Here is an 18,316-nt window from a genome sequence, read left to right on the forward strand (position 1 = left end):
GAGTTTGAAGGGACACAAGGCCATGGTGAGAGACAGAGATATAAATGCCCTTGGAAACTCTGAAGGCACCAAAAGCACCAAATCTTTGGGGATCGACAATCATAAATACAGACCATGTGGCTATGTAAGGTACAAAGAAAGTGTGATGGTGAGGATAGGGAAGAGCAGATCCCCTTGAAATCTGGGGGAGGCCTGGGACCCTGTAGCCCTGTGAGCCACAGTGTCAGCCTTAGAAGGCACTTGCTGACCTGGAGCTACCACAGGAGCAGCTTGGAAGAGGCTGAGATGCATTTAAGCCAAATCAAGTAGAACTGCCTGGAGCGCGTGTGGTCTCTGGTGGGAATCTTGGTGCAGCTATTAGGGAAGTACTTTGGGTTTGGTAGACCCGGGTCTAGTTTGTGTTCACCATTACTTAGGTCCTGTGCTATTGGGCAAGATGTGTAAATGGTGTAGACATCGGGTTCCTTGTCTGTAGAGTGGGGGTGATCATACTATTGCTAAGGTTCTTGAGAGCATGAATGGAAATACTCTGGTAATAGTCAGCAACACTCTCTGGTCAACACCGGCCCAGCTACCGTTCACTAACAAAAAAAGAAGTTGCTATTTACTGACTTTGGGCTCCACTGATATGTCGAAGTTCTCTTGCCTTGTAGTAGAATGGTTTGTGTTCTTCCAAACGGTCTGATGTGCGAAGGGGAAGCAACTGAAGCAGGAAGGTTGAGAAGGCAGTGAGGCGTGCTTTACGCCATCCCCCTTCCCAACACGCTCCACTCCCAGGAGGGGGAGAGGTAATAGCAGAGGAGGCAGTAAAGCAAAAAGAGGCAGAAGGTAAGTGGAGAACATCCGATTCCCCATGGCCCTATCCTGATCTCTACAAGGGTCCGCCCTGTAGGTGATGCAGGCCGGGGTGCCATCGCTCCTCCTGACTGCTAGAGGGTGCCCTGATTTGACTCTCCCCATCCAAAAGGGCCAGAAACAGATGTGTGGTTCCCTTGTGTTGGAAAGATTGCAGCTCAGAAGGATTGTGGCTCAGAGCAGAGACAGTGGGGAGGAGGGGGTGGGCAAAGCCGGGTCTGGATGTGGATCAGGTTAAGGGGTGACAGGTTGAGTAAGTGGCAGGCTAGGAATGGATTACACAGCCTGGACCCCAGAGGGACAGGAGCCAGCTTCTTGGACCAGTAGGGCAAAGCCTGAGATTCTGACCTGGGTCTGAACAATGGAGATGGAACTTCCTTCTTTTTTTTTTTTTCTTTTTTTTCTTTTCTCCTATCTCCAAGCTGCACCACTGCACCATCTATCTGGCCATGAGGAGGGGAATCCAAGTGGGTTCCAGGAACCTGGCAGCTGATGGAAAGCAAAGAGAGAGAGAACAGTGATTGATGGGCATGGATGAAGTGCATCGAGAGCGGGGAGGGGCCCTGAGTGACAAGAACTGCACGTTTCAGACCTTCCCTGGCTGATCGGATGTAGTCACCCCAGCCCAGCAGGCAGTGAGAACAGTGTCTCACGGTGATTGTACAGTACAAGGACTTGAGCTCAGTTTACAGTGATTTCCCTCCACCATACTTAGCGCAGACAGTAGCAACTGACTGGTGGGTGTGGGGATCTTGCTCAACCCCAACTGTACTAATGTGATACCTGCTGTTGAGGGGGCGGGGGTGTCTAGAAGGACTTTGGCATCATTAGTCTAAGGCTGACATTCAGCCAGGACACACAGAATGGCCATATTGTTAATGGTCATCATCCAAATGAATTGGTAGACGCCTGGGCTTACAGCTGCTGAAACATGTTGACTATTACCGCTGACTATGCTCCCATCATCCTCGGCAGCTGATTTGCCATGTCGGGTGTGCGTGTCAAAGATGAGGCAGGAAAAAAAAAAAAAGCGAGACGGCTTTGTTCAATCCCTCACCACTTTTAGAAAGCAATCTAGATGTAGATCCTGTGAATTTTGGGGTTTCCAGAACACTTCAGGATTTTGTTCCAGATGAAGCTTCGTTGTCCTTGGGTAGACAGTACCTGGTTCTAAGTAGGTAAGAGATTAGACAATGTGTGAAGTATATTACTTTTCTCACTTAGGACACGTTATTGGAATAACTTGTCTGTCAGAATTGGCTTAAGTAGGGCCCCAGAATAAAAACCAGTTTTGAAATGTTAGCATTCCTGTTAGCAATCATTATTAAACTGTCTAGACTATATAGAGTCTAAGACTTTTCTTCTAGACTTTTGAAAAGATTATACATGCCTTAAGGTGGCAAATATCACATAAGGGAAAATAAGTTTGCAAAGTGAGTAAGAGAAACTCACTCCTGGCTCCTGGGGGTTTCTCCTTTATTTGCACATAGAACAATCCACTCCGGGCTCAATACGGAGCCGGCTTCAGATTCTCTCTCCTCCCCTGGCTCATTCTCTCTCTCTCATTCTCTCAAATAAATAAACCTTAAAAAAAAAATTATGAGATGATCTCTTTCATGGCTTCTTGTGACTGCCTTGCCCATCTTTGAGGGCAGGGAAGATCTTTTAACTTCTACCCCGAGCCCCTAACACACAACGACGAGGGAGGGGGACAAGGAGAGAAGCAAGAAGAGAAGAAGGGAAGGAAAGAGGGAAGTGGAACAGGAAACAAACCCCACTCAGGGCTTGCAACCTCTAAAGATCTTCATCCAGCTCCATGATGAGGGTGAGTTTTCTGCTTCACATGTCTGAGTTTTATATGTTAAAACTGCAGCTTGAAATCAAATTACAGTAATAGTTGTGCACTTAAAAACAAGTGGATTTTATGGTTTGTAAATTGTACCCCAGTAACGTTGTTTGAAAATATTGAAGGAGCACCCCATGGTGAGCCAGCTTTCACATGCTGTCAATGATAAGCCAAGGAAGCATATTTAACCAAACACATTATCATCCTTCCTAATAGATGTTTAAACCAAATTGATTTGTGTGAAATAGCAGAAAACATACATATATATCTATGGGTCTCTGTCCCCAGGTCCTGGCACAGAGCTCCTGAAACCCTTGTAATGTCCTAAGTGATAAGAGCACCAGGAGCATCATCTATTCTAATAGTTGGCCTTTGACCCCAGTTCCTGACACGGAGTTCCTACACCCCTGAGAATTTCCTGGGTGATAGGAATGTCTTTTGTTCTAATGAAGTGGCTCTCGGTGGGCTCCTTGGGTGAGTGCCGATCACCAGAAAGACCAGACTGGGATGAGAAGCTTGGGATGTTCAGCCCCATTTCCCCTTCTCCAGAAAGGGAAAAGCAGCTGGAATGGATTTAATAAATGGTCCTTCATGCCTGTGTGATGAAGCCTCCATAAACATCCCCAACGGACAAAGGGCGGAGAAGCTCCCAGCCCCTTCCCACCTTCCTTGCCCTACGCATCTCTTCTATCTGGACGGTCATCAGGATCCTTTATCATGTCCTTTTATAGTAAACTGATAAAGAATAAGTAAACTTTTCCTGAACTCTGTGAGTCACTCTAACCGATCAGTTAAACCTAGGGAGGAGGTGATGGGAACCTCTGTTCTATGTCCCATCGGTGGTCGGATGCACAGGTGACACCCTGGACTTGGAATCGGCATGGGGGACAGGGCAGCAGTGTTGTAGGACTAAATCCTTAACCTGTGGGATCTGCCCGTCTTCCAGGTAGTGTCAGAATTGAGTTAAGTTGTAGGACGCCTAGCTGGTGTCACAGAGCATTGTCTGTTGTGGGGGAAAAAACCCCACACCTTTGGTGACCAGAAGTGTCATGAGCCTGAGATCACGACCCAAGCTGAAACCAAGAGTCTGACGCTTAAGTGACTGAGCCACCCAGGTGCCCCAAGATCATCACATTCTTTTGTGGAAGGTCATCCCTAATAGAAGGGCTGTTCCTGGTATTATGGGGTCATCTTTATCTCAGAGCCTCCCAGGTTCTCAGAGGTCTAAGGGCCTAGGCCAATAAAACATTTGTTGGGTGCCTGTGCTCGATGCTGTGGGTACAAAGATGAGAGCTCATCCCTGTCTGCATTTAAACAGCTTTGCTTCAACCTCAGGTGAATGTTTCTGGTCTGACTGACCTTGCGACCCAGTCCTAGTATCTCAACCTTTGCCCGTGGGAAGTACAGACCTACTCTTGTGCCCCGTCAGATAAGGGCAAGTCTTTCCCCGTTTAGGGCCTGCCTCGCTCCCTCACTTCCTGCAGCATGCTCCTGAAGGGGCACCTCCTCACCGGGGGCCCTCCCTGCCCACCCAACTGAAATTTTAGCCTCCCTCCCACTCAGAGACTTCATCACCCTCCTTCCTGCTTGCTTTGCTCCCCTTTCCCTTTTCACCCCCCCCCCCGTCACACAGTTTATTTTACTTATATTCCTTCTGTTGTATGGTCTCTGCTTTCTCTTTTTTTAAAAAAGATTTTATTTATTTATTCATGAGAGACAGAGAGAGAGAGAGAGGCAGAGACACAGGCAGAGGGAGAAGCAGGCTCCCTGCAGGGAGCCCGATGTGGAACTCGATCCCAGGACCCTGGGATGACAACCTGAGCTAAAGGCAGATGCTCAACCGCTGAGCCACCCAGGTGCCCCTCTGCTTTCTCTTCTAGAATGTGTGTTCTGTGAGGGAAGGACCTTGGGTCTGTTTTCTTCTCTGTTCTGATCCTGGGGCCAAGTTCCTGGTACACAGTCCATACTCCAGGAATAATGTGTTGAATGAATTCATGAATACTGATCTTTATCTTGCTCCCCGGTGCCGGAGCCCATCCCAATCACCCTAGTTCTTCAAGACCTGGGACGCTGCCTCGGGCCCATCTCACTCCCACTTGGTGTGAGTGGGAGGCCAGGAGCTCCGGCCACGCTGCCCGCCGGCCTGCAGCTCCGATCACTGCCCGGCTGCAGCTGCCCTGCTCCCGGGACTGCCTCCCCGAAGAATCTGTCCAGACATGTCATTGCCTGTTTCTCCCCTGACTTGATCGGTTGCTGCCTGCCCCCAACTAGTCTCAGAACTGGCCTATCCCAGTCTGCCCCAGTTAATTAACCTTCTCTACGTGAAGGCTTTACAAGACTGGACGGAAGGCAGAGAACACCCATGATGTTGTGTGAATCAAAATATACCAGCCAGCAGGACTGACTGAGTAAGGATGGAAGTTACCCCACACCAGGCTGAATGCTTGAATCCTCCCAGAGGATTGTTTTGAAAACACAAGAAAAAAGAGAGTTTAAATATTTTGGAATAATTACTGGTCCCTGAAATTAGCTTCTTAAAAGTAGTCTTTAGAGTCACTCTTGTATCATCATAATATTTACAGGCTAAACTGTCCTAGTGAAATTTCGGGGTGTGATAACTCACCATCCTATTCCAAGCTCCTGGTCAACATCAGAGTTTTCAATACTCTCATTAGCTTCTCATTAAAAAAAAAAAAAAAAAAAAAAGCCCTAAATTGGAGGCCAAAAATAAAGACTTCTACGGTCTTCTGCTTCAGGCATACCTGAGGCTTTTCAGACACGCAGCTAGCTTTCACTCCTGCCAGGTGCACAGTGAGGTTACGACTTCAGAGGACAAAAGGACACAGGTTGGCCAAGTGAACACTTTCATTTGGAGCTTAAGAGAGGACTGACACCCATCAAGCTATAAAGCTATAAAGCTGTCTCTTGGTGACCGATTTCTGTAGGTGCTTGGTGACAACACATTTGGAAACACTGTTAACAGGTTTTACTTGTGGAACAAGACAAGGACGGCCAGTTGAGTACATTTTGAGTTTTACTAGGTCATCAGAGCCCCCCGAGGGTTGGCGGGGTTTCCTTTTCATTTTCTTGGCAGAAGCACTTCAGCGAGCTGCTGGGAAAGGTCAGAACGGGAGCTCGCTCTTTGTGGACGAGACAGCAGAACGTGGAGCCGGCTCCGTTCCAGCCGCCAGGGAAAAGGCTGCGAGCTCTGTTGTTGGACTCAGGGCCGCTCGGTTAACCGGGCTGCTGGAGGTCCAGGCACATTGGTAGGCTTAGCTTTACCAGACTCACAGAAGAGAGTTCTGGATCTTCATTCTGCAAGGAAATCCTCTATCAAGGCACCAAGGAGCATGGGTACCACCCTCTGCCAGCGACCCCCCGTCTTCCATTCTTCAATTTTGCAGTCAACCCAAGAGGCAAGGGACCCACGTCTTTACATTTTCTAGGAGGAACTAGTCATTCTAAGCATCTTCCCTCGGCAGGAATTGGGTTTCAGGGTGGAGAAGAAGGTGGGCCCCGTGGGTCGCACCCGCCGCAGAACCTCAGGGCGCGCAGCTCTCCCCCGCCCCGGGAGCCAGGCGGTGGGGCGTCCACTCGGTCTTCCCCTTCCCAAAAGCAGGACCGCTCCCTGCTTGGATGATGCGAACTTTCAGGGGCAGCCAAAAAGTATCTCTAGCGGCGACGCGGGTGCCAGGGCAGGTTCTGGAGCCGCAACGCGTGGACCCCGGGCCGGGTTCCGGGGCCTCCTCTCGCACCTGCTCGCGGCTCAGGTCCCCGCGCGCTGGGGAGGCCCCGTCCAGGTCCCGGCGAGGGCGCACGTGGGCACGGGGTGGGCGGCTCCTCCGTCGGGGGTGGGGGTGGGGGTGGGGGTGCGATCGCGGGCGGGCGGGCGGACAGACCGACGTCCAGGACCGGCCGCCGCAGGGGGGTGGAGGGGGCGGAGCCGCCGGGAGGGGCGGTGCCGCGGGGCGCGGAGCCCGGCCTCCCGCCCCACCGCCCTCGGTGCCGGAGCCTGGGCGGCGACACAAAAAGCTCGGGTCGCAGCCGAGCGCCTGGCGGCGGGTCCGGCCGGGAGCGCCGAGGGCGGCGGGCAGGTGGGCGCCTCCCGAGCGGGGCCGGGCGCGCCGGGACCACCCCGCGATGCTGCCGCCGCCGCCGCCGCCGCCTCTGTGGGGAGCGCCCGAGCCCGCTGCGGAGAGAGGTCGGTGACTTTCGGTTCGCTCTCGGCCCCGCACCCCCCACCCCGGGCCGGGCCGGGCCGGGCCGGGGCGGGGCGGCGGGAGGGGCGCGCGGGGAGGGATGCCTGCGCCCCCAGGGCGGCCGCGCCGGGGCCGGGGGCGCGGGGCAGGGGACCCGCCGCCGGGTGTGTGGGGCTCCCCGGGGCAGGGGATGGGGGCGGGCCGCGGGGGCCCGGGGAGGGGCTGCGGGGCGCCGGGGCGGGGGTCCCCGGAGTTGCGTTCCTCGCGAGCGCCGGCGGAGTTGGGCTGGCGGCCGGGCGGGGGAGCGGCGCTGCCGGCGGCCGGGCCGAGTCCTCGGATGCCCCCTGGAGCTCCAGCCCCGCGAGCGCGCCCCGGAGGGTGCACGTGCGCGCGCCCCGGCCGCGCCCCCCGGCCCCCGCCCGCACGCGCCCGGCCGCGCCCCCCGCCGCCCCCCCGCCCCCGCCGGCCCGGGCGAGCAGGTCCCCACGCCCCAGAAGTTGCCCTCGCGCGCCGCTCGGCGCCCCGGGAACCCCTCTGGGGGGCGGGTAGGGGAGCGGGAGCGGTGGCGGGCCGGAGGTTGGGGGTCTTTTGTGCGCCCCACGTGCCCCGGCCCTGCTCCCGGAGGGCAGCGGCAGGACAAAGCAGGACGCGTGGGGCGCCGCGGGGGGCGGGGGCGGGGGCGGGGCGGGGGGGGCGCGGCGTGGGGCCGAGCAGAGCGGCCGGGCGGGGACGCGACCCGGGGGCGGCGGGCAGGTGCGCGGTGCGGCGCGGGCGCGTGTGTCGGGGCGGGGGCCCGGCGCCCCGCGTGCCCGTAGCCCCGTGCGCTGGCACATCTCGCTCGCGTGTCTTTGCCCCGAGATGCTCTTCTTCGCCCCCTCGTGCGGCTTGCTTCTGGCGGGGTTACACTTGCCGGTGGAGGAGAACTTGGGGGCGGGGGGACTGCAGCGGAGGGGGAGGAGGGGGTATTTATCCCCGGGAGGCAATTAGGCGGCGTTACGCCCCCTCCGCGGCCGGCGGGCCCCGCGTCCCCCCCCCCCCCCCCCCCCCCCCGCGGCAGCCGGGGACGCCGCCTGGATGCCTCTCCCGGCTGCGCGAGCCTGACCCTTCCTGCGCGGGCTTCACTGCAGGCTGAACAAAGCTCAAGCTCAATTGTGCTTCCTGCTTGTCAGCCTCTTGCCTCCCAAACGCGTTACCATTTCCACTTGATGTCATCACGCAGGAGGGGGTGAAAGGGCCTCGGTGACAGCTTCAGGTAACCCCCAGCAGCCTGGGTAGCCGCCGGGGTGTCTCGGGGTCATTGGGGCCAACGGCGTCTGCACGGGGCCGCTCGGGTTGCTTTCTGCACCACCCGTCGCTTTCCTGCCGGTGTGGACAGCGGGGGGCTGCCGCTGCCTCCCGGTCCTGAGGAGGAGACTGCAAATGCCTCGAAACCTTGCTTTGGGAGAAGTCGTTGAGGGCAGGGGTGCCTTTGGGCTCGAATCCGTTCCCCCCGGTTTGCACTGCTGGGAATTTGGATGCGTGGAGTACGGAGGCAATTGTATCCGGGCTTGGGGTTTGGATAGGTGCCTGCTTTCTTATCTGTAGTGATATGTTTTGGCTTCGGTCTGTTCGTGGCTATCGCTTGTTGAAAAGGTATCATCGTCAGGCCGATTATAAATTTGACCAGCGCTCAATTAGGGCATTGGTCAGATGTAGTAACCTTCTTATGAAATAATGCCTGTCCTGCAAGCCTTCATTGTAATAGTGTTTGCAATCTCGGGAGGGACGTGCCAGCAGCAAGTTACTGGGAGGTGGAACCGAGGGCGGCGGGGAGAGCAGAAAGCCACCAGAAGCAGAGCTTTAGTTAAGTTTCCATTTACATAGCCATGAACCATTAGGCTCTCAGTCTGCATTTTATCTTTAGGTTGTTGGTTCTTGTCCAAAAACTCTGGCCTGCCCCTTTCTTTCCAAGGATAGTTCTGTTTCCATGTCAGCCTAACTCAGTCTGGGGTTATCTTGATGGAGCACAATGAAAACGTCACCTTCAGACGTGTCGGATCACCTTGGCATTGGCATTGTCTCCTAGAGGGCAGAGTCCTGGCACCCCGCACGCCGAGCCGGGAAGGAGGATGCTTATGGAGGTGGACTCAAGGTTTATCTTGTAGGAAGAAGGGATCACTGAGGGCCCAAGGCTCCTGGTGCTCTCTCTGGCACTGCAGCAACAGCAGCGCTGTGTCTATGGCAGGCTGTCCCCTCGCCATCCGCCCCCCCCAACACCTCTGCACCCCCACCCCAAGCCCTTGAAAAATAAAATTAAAAAACTTGAAGGGTTTGTCATTCACCTCTAGGGGAGTCCTGAAAGGTGACTTTACAAAAGCCCAAGTGCCACTGGCATGTGTCCTTCTACTCAGAGCATCCAGGAATCACTAGGAGAAGTAAAGGAGTTAGCTGGTCCCAGCTGAGACAAAGACCGCCGCTTTGGGAAGAGCAGATTTGCAGTGGTGCTCGGATAGAGGTATTTTGACAAGTAATTTTTTTTGTCAGCAGTAATGCAGGGTGTGTGCTGTGTTCCTGCGAGAGGAAAAGCCACGTGATGGGATAATAAGGAGTGTAATAATGCAATAGAAACAAAGGGTGTGGTTTTTTTTTTAATAGAAAAAATAAATACCTCACACACAAAATTCCACATGGGAAAACAGCTGCCCGCACATGTAAATGCACGTCCAAGAACAAAGATAACCATACAGCAGCGTTAGGCTTCACTGTGGCTGTAGACTGTGTGCAGTAATAAATCATAATAAAGTGTTGTATTGATGCTTATTTTGTTTTTTTTTTAGGTGGAGGCTCCCCACCCCCAGACGTCTGCCATAGTGTGTTTAGCTGTGGGTTGGGGGAGCCCAAAGGGTTGTTAGACCAACCTTTGCCTCCAGTGCCCGAGTCCTTTCTCCACTATTTGTTTAATTCATTCAGCAGATGTTTATCAAGCACCTGATAAATAATAGGCTCTGTGAGAGATGCCCAGGGGTGGGGTGCGGGGTGGTGCTGTCTGGAGACATAAATATGAACCATCTTCAGGGAGCTTATTGAAGACCTGATTCTAATTAAGTTCCATGGAAGCTGGGGAGAGAGGAACAAAGGGTGGTATTGGACTTCCGAGGGAGGGGCATAGGATTGTTGAATGCCTCTTTCATCGGGGAGATCACTACTTCCTAAGTGACTGGACCTGTTGTCAGAAGGTGACCTTTTCTTCATGGTCTTTAAACTCTTCAGCTGAATTCCACAGGAATGTTTAGATTTCGCCATTGCTGAAAGGTCATTCTGTTTCGTTCCTTATTCCCTCAGAGTTGCTTGAACCCGTCTGTCCTGTCTGAAACCCTCTGCATTTCAAAGAATTACTCGAATTTTGAAACAAACTCTGCTTTTTTTTTTCTATTATCGGACTGAGAGAACAGCTGGGGGAGAGGCACTTTTTGCAGGCTTCTCCCTTTTTCTCCACAGTGATGTTATTGGCAGTTTAGGTTCAGTTATGCTGCAGTAAGAAATCACCTCCAGATCTCAGTGGCTAAATACAATTTCTTTCTTTCCCCTGCTGTGTGTCCAGCGTGGTCAGCAGGTAGGCCCTGCTCATCGTAGTCACTCGAAGACCCGAATCAATGGAGGTATGATCTTGAGTGTGCAGTGTGGGAAAGGAAACTGTGGAGGATCTTGCTGTGTGAGTAACATGATCGGACCCAGAAGTGACTTGCATTGCTTTAGCCAGAGCTAGTCCTGTGACCCCATTTCAATCACAGTTCAGTTTCTCTTGTCCTGAAAAAGGGGGCACTGGATATAGGTGAGCATCACTAATGACTGCTACAGGTCACGTGGCCCAGATGAGGTTATAGAGTGTGTTCCCGTGGGGCTAGCTCATGCTTTGTAGACACTGGATATTACGTGAGTATCAAGTGAAAGAATGAATGATAAATATCTTCAAGGCTCTGGTCCTACCCCAACGTGGTATTTACTGATATGTTGGTATTATATTTACTAGCATGATTGTACACTGATCATCAAATAAAAAAAAATTAACAGTGTTCTCTCTTGTTGCCTGTTTTAGTAGTTGTTTATTCTGAAGTGCTAGGGCAGGAGATCGTTCTAGGGTTAGTTCTAGGAGGTTCTGTGCTTAGCATTATGTAATAGAGAGCTGGTACTTACAGACCTTCTTTTCCTCACCATCTGCCTCTCGTCTAAGACTTCCTGAGTTCGTTTGGAACAGCCTGGGGTAGAAAAGGAGTGGCAGTGGGCCTAGTGTCACACGGGGGGGCGGCCTCCCACAGCAAAGATCACAGGGCCACAGAGGAGACTTCACGAGGGGACAGGAACGTGCGTAGGGTGGCCTTGGGTCTCCCCCTTGTTACTCTGATGTTTAGAAAAAAAGCATTTTGGACGAGGGGCATTTTCTGGTCACAGGCTCAGCAGAACACCCAGAGTTCTGGGACATTCATGCTTCCATCAGCAAATCCTGTTGACAACCAGGGTGATAAGTTTTCAAGCCTTCCATGTTGCCTTGTCCCTAAAAATACTTGGATGCTGAAGAATAGGTGTTGCGAGGGTCGGTGGATTAAGTAGTTGGTGGCTCGTAGAGAGATTTTGCTGTAGGAGGGGCTGGTTACTCAAACAGCTCTGTTCATGTTGTGATAAATGCAGGCATGGATTGGAATTTTTAGGATTAGAGAAGTACCTTCAGCCAAAGTGTGGAATTTATTTTTTTTAAAGATTTTATTTATTTATTCATGAGAGACACAGAGAGAGAGAGGCAGAGACACAGGCAGAGGGAGAAGCAGCTCCATGCAGGGAGCCCGACGTGGGACTCGATCCCGCGTCTCCAGGATCACGCCCTGGGCCGAAGGCGGCGCTAAACCACTGGGCCATTGGGGCTGCCCCCGAAGCGTGGAATTTAACCGAATAGTATGGCTCTGGCTCAGGGATCACCTTGCTGAAGCCACTTTTATAAAGCAGCTCTCCCTAGCCAGGTGGTAGGGTGGGATGACAGCGGGCCCGAGTCACAGTGACTAGGGGACTTCGAGTCACAGTGACTCGGGGACGTCGGCCTTCGCCTAAGAATGCGGAGGCTGCCCTCTGCTCCCCTCGAGTGACAAAACATTGCACCCCAAGGGAGGGAAAGCTGGAAGCGAGTGGCTGAGAAGCCAGCTGGGAGCACCACCGGGAGCACCACGTAGAGCCCATCGGAGACCCCGAGCCACCCGGGGGGCGGTTCAGCGGCGTGGGGTTGGGCTGAGGGCGTTAAGTCCAGAGGAACTAGTCTTGAAATCTATTTGAGAAGCTCCAGAAGACACTTCTGTATTATGTTTGGCCTCCGAGTGCCCGGCCCTTGAACTTCATAATGAACTTGGCCGACCAGGTGGGGGACACTTAAGGGGTGAATGAGGTGCCCGGCCGGCCGAGGTAACCTCCAGAAGCCCGGAGGGAGGTGGGCGGGGGCCTTCCTGCTCCTCTCCTGGCTTCATGAGCTACCTGTGTCCCGGCGCCCGCCTTAGGGATGGAAATCACCATTTGGATGAAAAGAATACTCCTTTTAGGTTTAAGGATTTTTATTTTTTATTATAGTTTTTTTTTTTAAGATTTTATTTATTTGTTCATGAGAGACACACAGAGAGAGGCAGAGACATGGGCAGAGGGAGAAGCAGGCTCCCTGCAGGGAGCCCGATGCGGGACTCGATCCCAGGATCCTGGGATTGGGACCTGAGCCAAAGGCAGATGCTCAACTGCTGAGCCCCCCCCGGGTGCCCCATGTTTAAGGATTTTTAGGAAAATTTCTGGTTGACTTGCTGTCATGGGGAGACTGAAGGCCAGCAGCCTTGCAAGGCCAAGCAACTTGCAGACAAGGTGACTTGTTTCTCCTTTGGGTGGTCCTTGGAGCCTGTGGTTTTCCGGCCTAGAGCCTATGTGGCTGTGGAGACCTGGAGTCCATTTGTTTGGTAGAAATTTTTTTGGGGGGCTCCCATGATCTGCTGGGAGCGGAGGCCCTGAGTAGGGCAGGACGCCTTCTTTCCACTGGATCCACTTCTTCGTGCACACAGGAGAGTCCCTGCGAGCATCCTGCGTGATAAAAGCTATTCTGACGTCACACAGGCTGCTGGGCTGCCAGACTTCACCAGGGAAGGTACTGACCCAACGCAGGGGGGCCGCTGGGAGGGGCAAAGATGTGGGGCCATGGTCTGTGCTGGGATTTTTCTTTCTAGTCTCTCTTTCCTACCTTCCAAGGAAATGTAACTTCCCAGCCTCGCTTTCCGTTTATAAGCCCGGATCAGCACGCTTAAGACACTCCTCACTGGGGTTCTACAGGCATTGAGGAGATTTTGGCAAAAGCACTGATAGATACCATGGAAATAGGGAGCATTCTATTTTATTTTATTATTTTTTGATTTTATTTATTCATGAGACACACAGAGAAAGAGGCAGAGACACAGGCAGAGGGAGAAGGAGGCTCCATGCAGGGAGCCTGACATGGGACTCGATCCCAGGTCCCCAGGATCAGGCCCTGGGCCAAAGGTGGTGCCAAACCGCTGAGCCACCCGGGCTGCCCCATTTTAAATTTTTATTTAAAAGATTTTATTTATTTATTCCTGAGAGACACACAGAGGGTGGGCAGAGACACAGGCAGAGGGAGAAGCAGGCTCCATGCAGGGAGCCTATGTGGGACTTGATCCCGGGTCCCCAGCATCACGCCCTGGGCGGGAGTTGGCGCTAAACCGCTGAGCCACCCGGGCTGCCCAGGAGCATTCTTAATAATACTGGAATTGTGCTGATGAACGGGTGAACTGTCCCTCTCTAGTGACAGTTCCTCTGTCTCCCTCCATTTCCCTTCCCTCCTGCCACATCCCAGCTGAGGACTTTATTTCTCTCTGGACCGTGAGTGGGTACGTTTACCTCCTGGCTTTCCCTCCACGGTCCCTGTTACGATGCTGATACCCTGAGGACAGTGGGCCATTTTAGCTGTTCATTCTCTCCCTCGATACTTCTCAGTGGCTTCTGTCTTTTGGGGATGCAGTTCGTATTTTGTAGTCTTCCCTTGAAAGCTTTCCCCACCTGGACCCAGGCTTCCTGTCCATTGCTGGCTTCGGCTCTGCCCGACTTTAAAATGCTACATTCGCTGGGCTGGTTAACCCACTCTTTCCCAGAAATGCTTTGCATGGCTTGTTTTAAAATTCTGGAATATTCTGTGGCCTACAACATCCTCTCCCTATACTCTGCTTTATTAAAGGTGTGACTTGGGTCTTAAGTCTTCTAAAAAAATGTTAATTCTGTTGCTTTAGCCCATAGCAATCCTTTGCTCCTCCAAAGTTCTCTGACAGAATTGCCTTCATCTCTCATTTTGTTCAAGAAAGTCATTCATTCTACAAAGGGCACTTATCATACATAGATGGCCTTGTATTATCACCTAAGATTGAGGGGCCCCCTTCCCTCCTCCCTCCCTCCCTCCATTCCTTCCTTCCTTCCTTCCTTCCTTCCTAGATTTGATCTATTTATTTGAGAGAGAGAGACCAAGAGAGAAAGCATGAGCAGAGGGGAGGGGCAGAGGGAGAAGCAGACTCCCCACTGAGCACGGAGCCCAACATGGGATTGGATCCCAGGACCCCGTGATCATGACCTGAGCCGGATGCAGATGCCTAACTGACTGAGCCACCCAGGCGCCCCAGTCTTTTTCTTTCTGTTTACCTGCAAAGAACAGAAACCCACTCAAACTAGTTCACAAAAGGATGCGAATGGAACTTTTCTAGTCACTGCTCAGCTGGAGGAAAGGGTGAGGAATCCAGTTTCCTCCAAGGGGGCCTTGGAGCTGGAGGATGTAGGGACTGAAACCAGGAAGATCTCATTTCTCTTGCTCCTTGGAGATGAATACTGGATGAGGTTTGAACCTATTTTGTATTCCCCACCATGTGTGTACAGCATAAGGGCTCAATAAATACTCAATCATTGATGAATCTTTGACAGCACAGAAATGATTTTGACCTACAGTGATAAAGGAATTATAGATGCTTTTGGCCGTAGACTTAAAAGGAAGTTAAGAAAGAAACTTCTTTTTCCTGATTTCATTTATTTATTTGAGAGAGAGAGAGTGAGCACACACAAGTGGAGGTGGGGGGGGGGGGGTGCGTCGGGAGGAGAGGGAGAGGGACAAGCAGACTCCCCACTGAACGCACAGCCCAACTCCAGGCTCTATCCCAGGACCCTGAGACCATGACTGGAGCTGAAATCAAGAGCTGTCCACCCAAACGACCGAACCACCAAAGAACTCAAGGGGAAACTTATTTTTAAGAGCTTCCCCTACTTGCATTAATCGTGATTAAATATTGGATCAAATGGGAGTTGCCAGGCTGCAGGTGCATTTCAGTGGTTGGGAAGTGAATCTTCTTGTTGAGGGTCATCCCTCTAACAAAATGAATTGTTATTGGTAGTCTGTTTTTCACCCTCAGTTTGTCTGCTTCTTCCAAAATGACAGCACAACGCACAAAAACATCTTCTCCTTGGGGACATATGGGACTTTACATCCCACAGTCTCAAGAAGCAGACTGTGCGGTTTGGGCTTGACCCCAGTGGATGACAATTGTCCACCACTGGCTGGCATAGCTCCCCTCGTAATTAGCTTGTAGCCATAAATGCCTTTGTGATAGACATCTGGTTTGCTCTACCTCTTTTGATTTTGGAATATTCATTCACATGATAGAAACTCTAACCCTCAGAATGCTTGATCATTACTAATGGCATTATTATGAAAGAGGAAATGTGTTTAGCTGCTTGGAGAGAATGGCCACGAATACATTAACATCAAAATAATGTTCTCAGTTTGAGGGATAATGAGTGGAGCTGAGATAAATGTCTCAAAAACAAAGTATTTGGTGTGATAGTCTTTTCCAGTTGTATTGCTCTGGGCTGGGTTTGTAAATTGCTTCCTTACAGATTAATATGAGGTTAAAGGTGGTTGCAGAGAATGTGGATGGATCTCTGTACCTTGTTTAGAGAAAATGCCCTTTTGTTGCATGAGACATAAGGACTATGGTCATTTTAAGTGAGTAATAGCTAATTCAACTACATAGGTAGAGAACCACCTTTATCAGGGGTAAGTGCTTGGCCATCTGGTCCTACTTCGTCATGTTAACACTTAAGAAATCTAAGGTAGGAATCCATCTAGTCACCTCTGGTGATGGGTAAAATAGCATTTGAAACACTGAGAATCAAAAAAAAAAAAAAAGAAAAGAAAAAAGAAAAAACAATGAGCTGAACAAAAGAAACCCTGAGAATCAATGATTTAAACTCCATATTAGGTGTAACATCATATAAAATTTATTCAAAAATTCAGCGCTTACCATTTGCTAAGAACAATTCTAAGTAAAATCCTTGCTTTGCCTTAGCTTAACTTACAAACTTCTAATTAATTTGGTTTTCTGCCTTTTTATTTTTTTGCAATGTCAAAGCTAAAAGGGAATAGAATAAAAAAAATGTATCTGATACTGTTCTCTCTCAATTCTTGATCTGTTACCATACATACCCACCTTACTTGATCCTCATTCAACTGAGTGATGAAAAACATGGAATTAAAAAAAAAAATTTTATTTGTTTATTTGACAGAGAGAGAACGAGAGTGCATAAGCAGTGGCAGGCAAAGGGAGAGGGAGAGAAGCAGGCTCCCCCCTGGGCAGAGAGCCCGATGTGGGGCTTCATCCCAGGACCCTGGGATCATAACCTGAGCCGAAGGCAGACACTTAACTGAGCCACCCAGGAGCCCCCCAAAACATGGAATATTTGAAGCAAGATGGGTTCGGGTTCAAGTGTTGGCTCTGCCATAATGACCTTGAGTAAACAAAGTCTGACTGGGCTTTGGTGTCTTCATCTGGAGAATGGAGGACAGTCAACCTCATTGAGTTATATGAGAGTAAGTTGAATCATTTACATAAGATGCCTTAGCATATTGCCCTGTGCGTTGTAAAAGCTGCATAATGGCAACTATTATTAATGTCCCTTTTATTCAGCATCTACCACCCACCAGTCATGGTGTTGAAATCTGGAAATCTTGGGATGAGTAGCTGTGCTCTAAACTGAAGAAGCTCTTTAACTAGCCACGAAGATAACCACGTCCAAATAATTACAGCCTTTGGCATTTTTATGAGGATATGCTTTGTATGTCATGTCATCGGAGTCTTGTTGTTGGAGAGTCTTTGTAAAACTTTGCTTAAATGGTGTGGAGTTTAAAATGATAGGCCTTCTGGGGAAGAAGCTGGAGGATGCCGAAAGGCTCTGGGACAGCCTGCAGGCGATCAGGCCTTCTTCCTCAAAGAGCACCAACCTCCTTTCCTCCGTGGCCTCACTTCTCCCAGCCAAGGCAAGGGTCTGGTTTCTTGCGGGGTAAGATGACCCACTGACTCCACTTGTCAGGACTATGAGGATACCCAGGTTGAGGGGCATTCTGTTTTAAAACCAGAACAGTCCCAGGAGACCCAAGATGAGTTTAAGGGTTCTCTCCTTCCTTGTTCTGTGGTTGTTGTTGTTGTTTTTTTTTAGCCTCCCGAAGCAGGCTTTTTGGACATTCCACATGGTTAGAGATGCAATCACCATCAGAAAAGAGGCAGAAGAGAACAGGACGGAGATACCTGCAGAAGGCCACGTGGCTTTGTCAGTCCTTTGACTTATGAATGTGCTTTTGGGGATAGGATCTTTATTATTATTGTTATTTTTATTAAAGAAGAGATTTCTTTAGCAAAGGCAAGAGAGGAAACTAGAGTTAGACAATATATCCATAAAGTTAAGGGGATCTTTTAAAAATGCTCTTTAAGCTGTAGTATTTGCTGTGCCTGGTAGGGTTGCTGCGCAGGGCTTGGTTGGTACACCATAGACATTCAAGAAATACTTGTTGAAGGAATGGTGGAATTTAATCTTGAGAAATAACTTTGAGAGCTAGGGTCCAATTCAGAGCTGGGTTGCTGCTGATCGTTGCAGGATTTCAGTCTGGTCCCTCTGATGGCTAACTTGAAAATGCATGACCCTGTATCTGCTCTGGGTTCCTCACTGTGCTAATATCTGGAGTGTAATTATGTAGGAGATTTATTTATTTATTTATTTATTTATTTATTTATTTATTTATTTATTTATTTATTTTAAAAATTGTATTTATTTATTCATGAGAGACAGAGCGAGGCAGAGGAAGAAGCGGGCTCCCTGTGGGGAGCCGGATGTGGGACCCCAGGATCATGGGCTGAGCCAAAGGCAGACACTCAACCACCCGGGCGCCCGAAGCCACCCGGGTGCCCGAAGCTTATGCTTTTCTTGACAGTTTTTGTTTTTTTCTTCTTCTTGATGGAACCATGTGACACCAGCCGATGAGTCGCCTTGTCTTTTGTCTGCAGCTGGGATGCTTCTGGAACGTGCACGTGTTGTGAAC

At 50.9% G+C, this 18,316-nt stretch overlaps 1 protein-coding gene across 8 annotated transcripts in view; it reads left to right on the top strand.

Annotated features, from left to right (window-relative positions):
* Window positions 1-6,797: 6,797 nt before the first annotated feature.
* The window catches only part of RNF152 (ring finger protein 152), an 88,418-nt gene continuing 76,899 nt past the window's right edge, over window positions 6,798-18,316 (top strand). For 7 of the 8 annotated variants that reach the window (XR_005353417.1, XR_005353415.1, XR_005353418.1 and 4 more), the window contains exon 1: window positions 6,798-6,902. The gene's annotated coding sequence lies outside the window, so the exon portion shown is untranslated. Of the gene's footprint in view, window positions 6,903-8,026; window positions 8,153-18,316 lie in introns of those variants that run through there. The other variant, XR_005353416.1, reaches the window with a different exon arrangement.

The sequence above is a fragment of the Canis lupus genome, chromosome 1 (genome assembly GCF_011100685.1).
Source record: "Canis lupus familiaris isolate Mischka breed German Shepherd chromosome 1, alternate assembly UU_Cfam_GSD_1.0, whole genome shotgun sequence".
NCBI classification, from domain to species: Eukaryota; Metazoa; Chordata; class Mammalia; order Carnivora; family Canidae; genus Canis; species Canis lupus.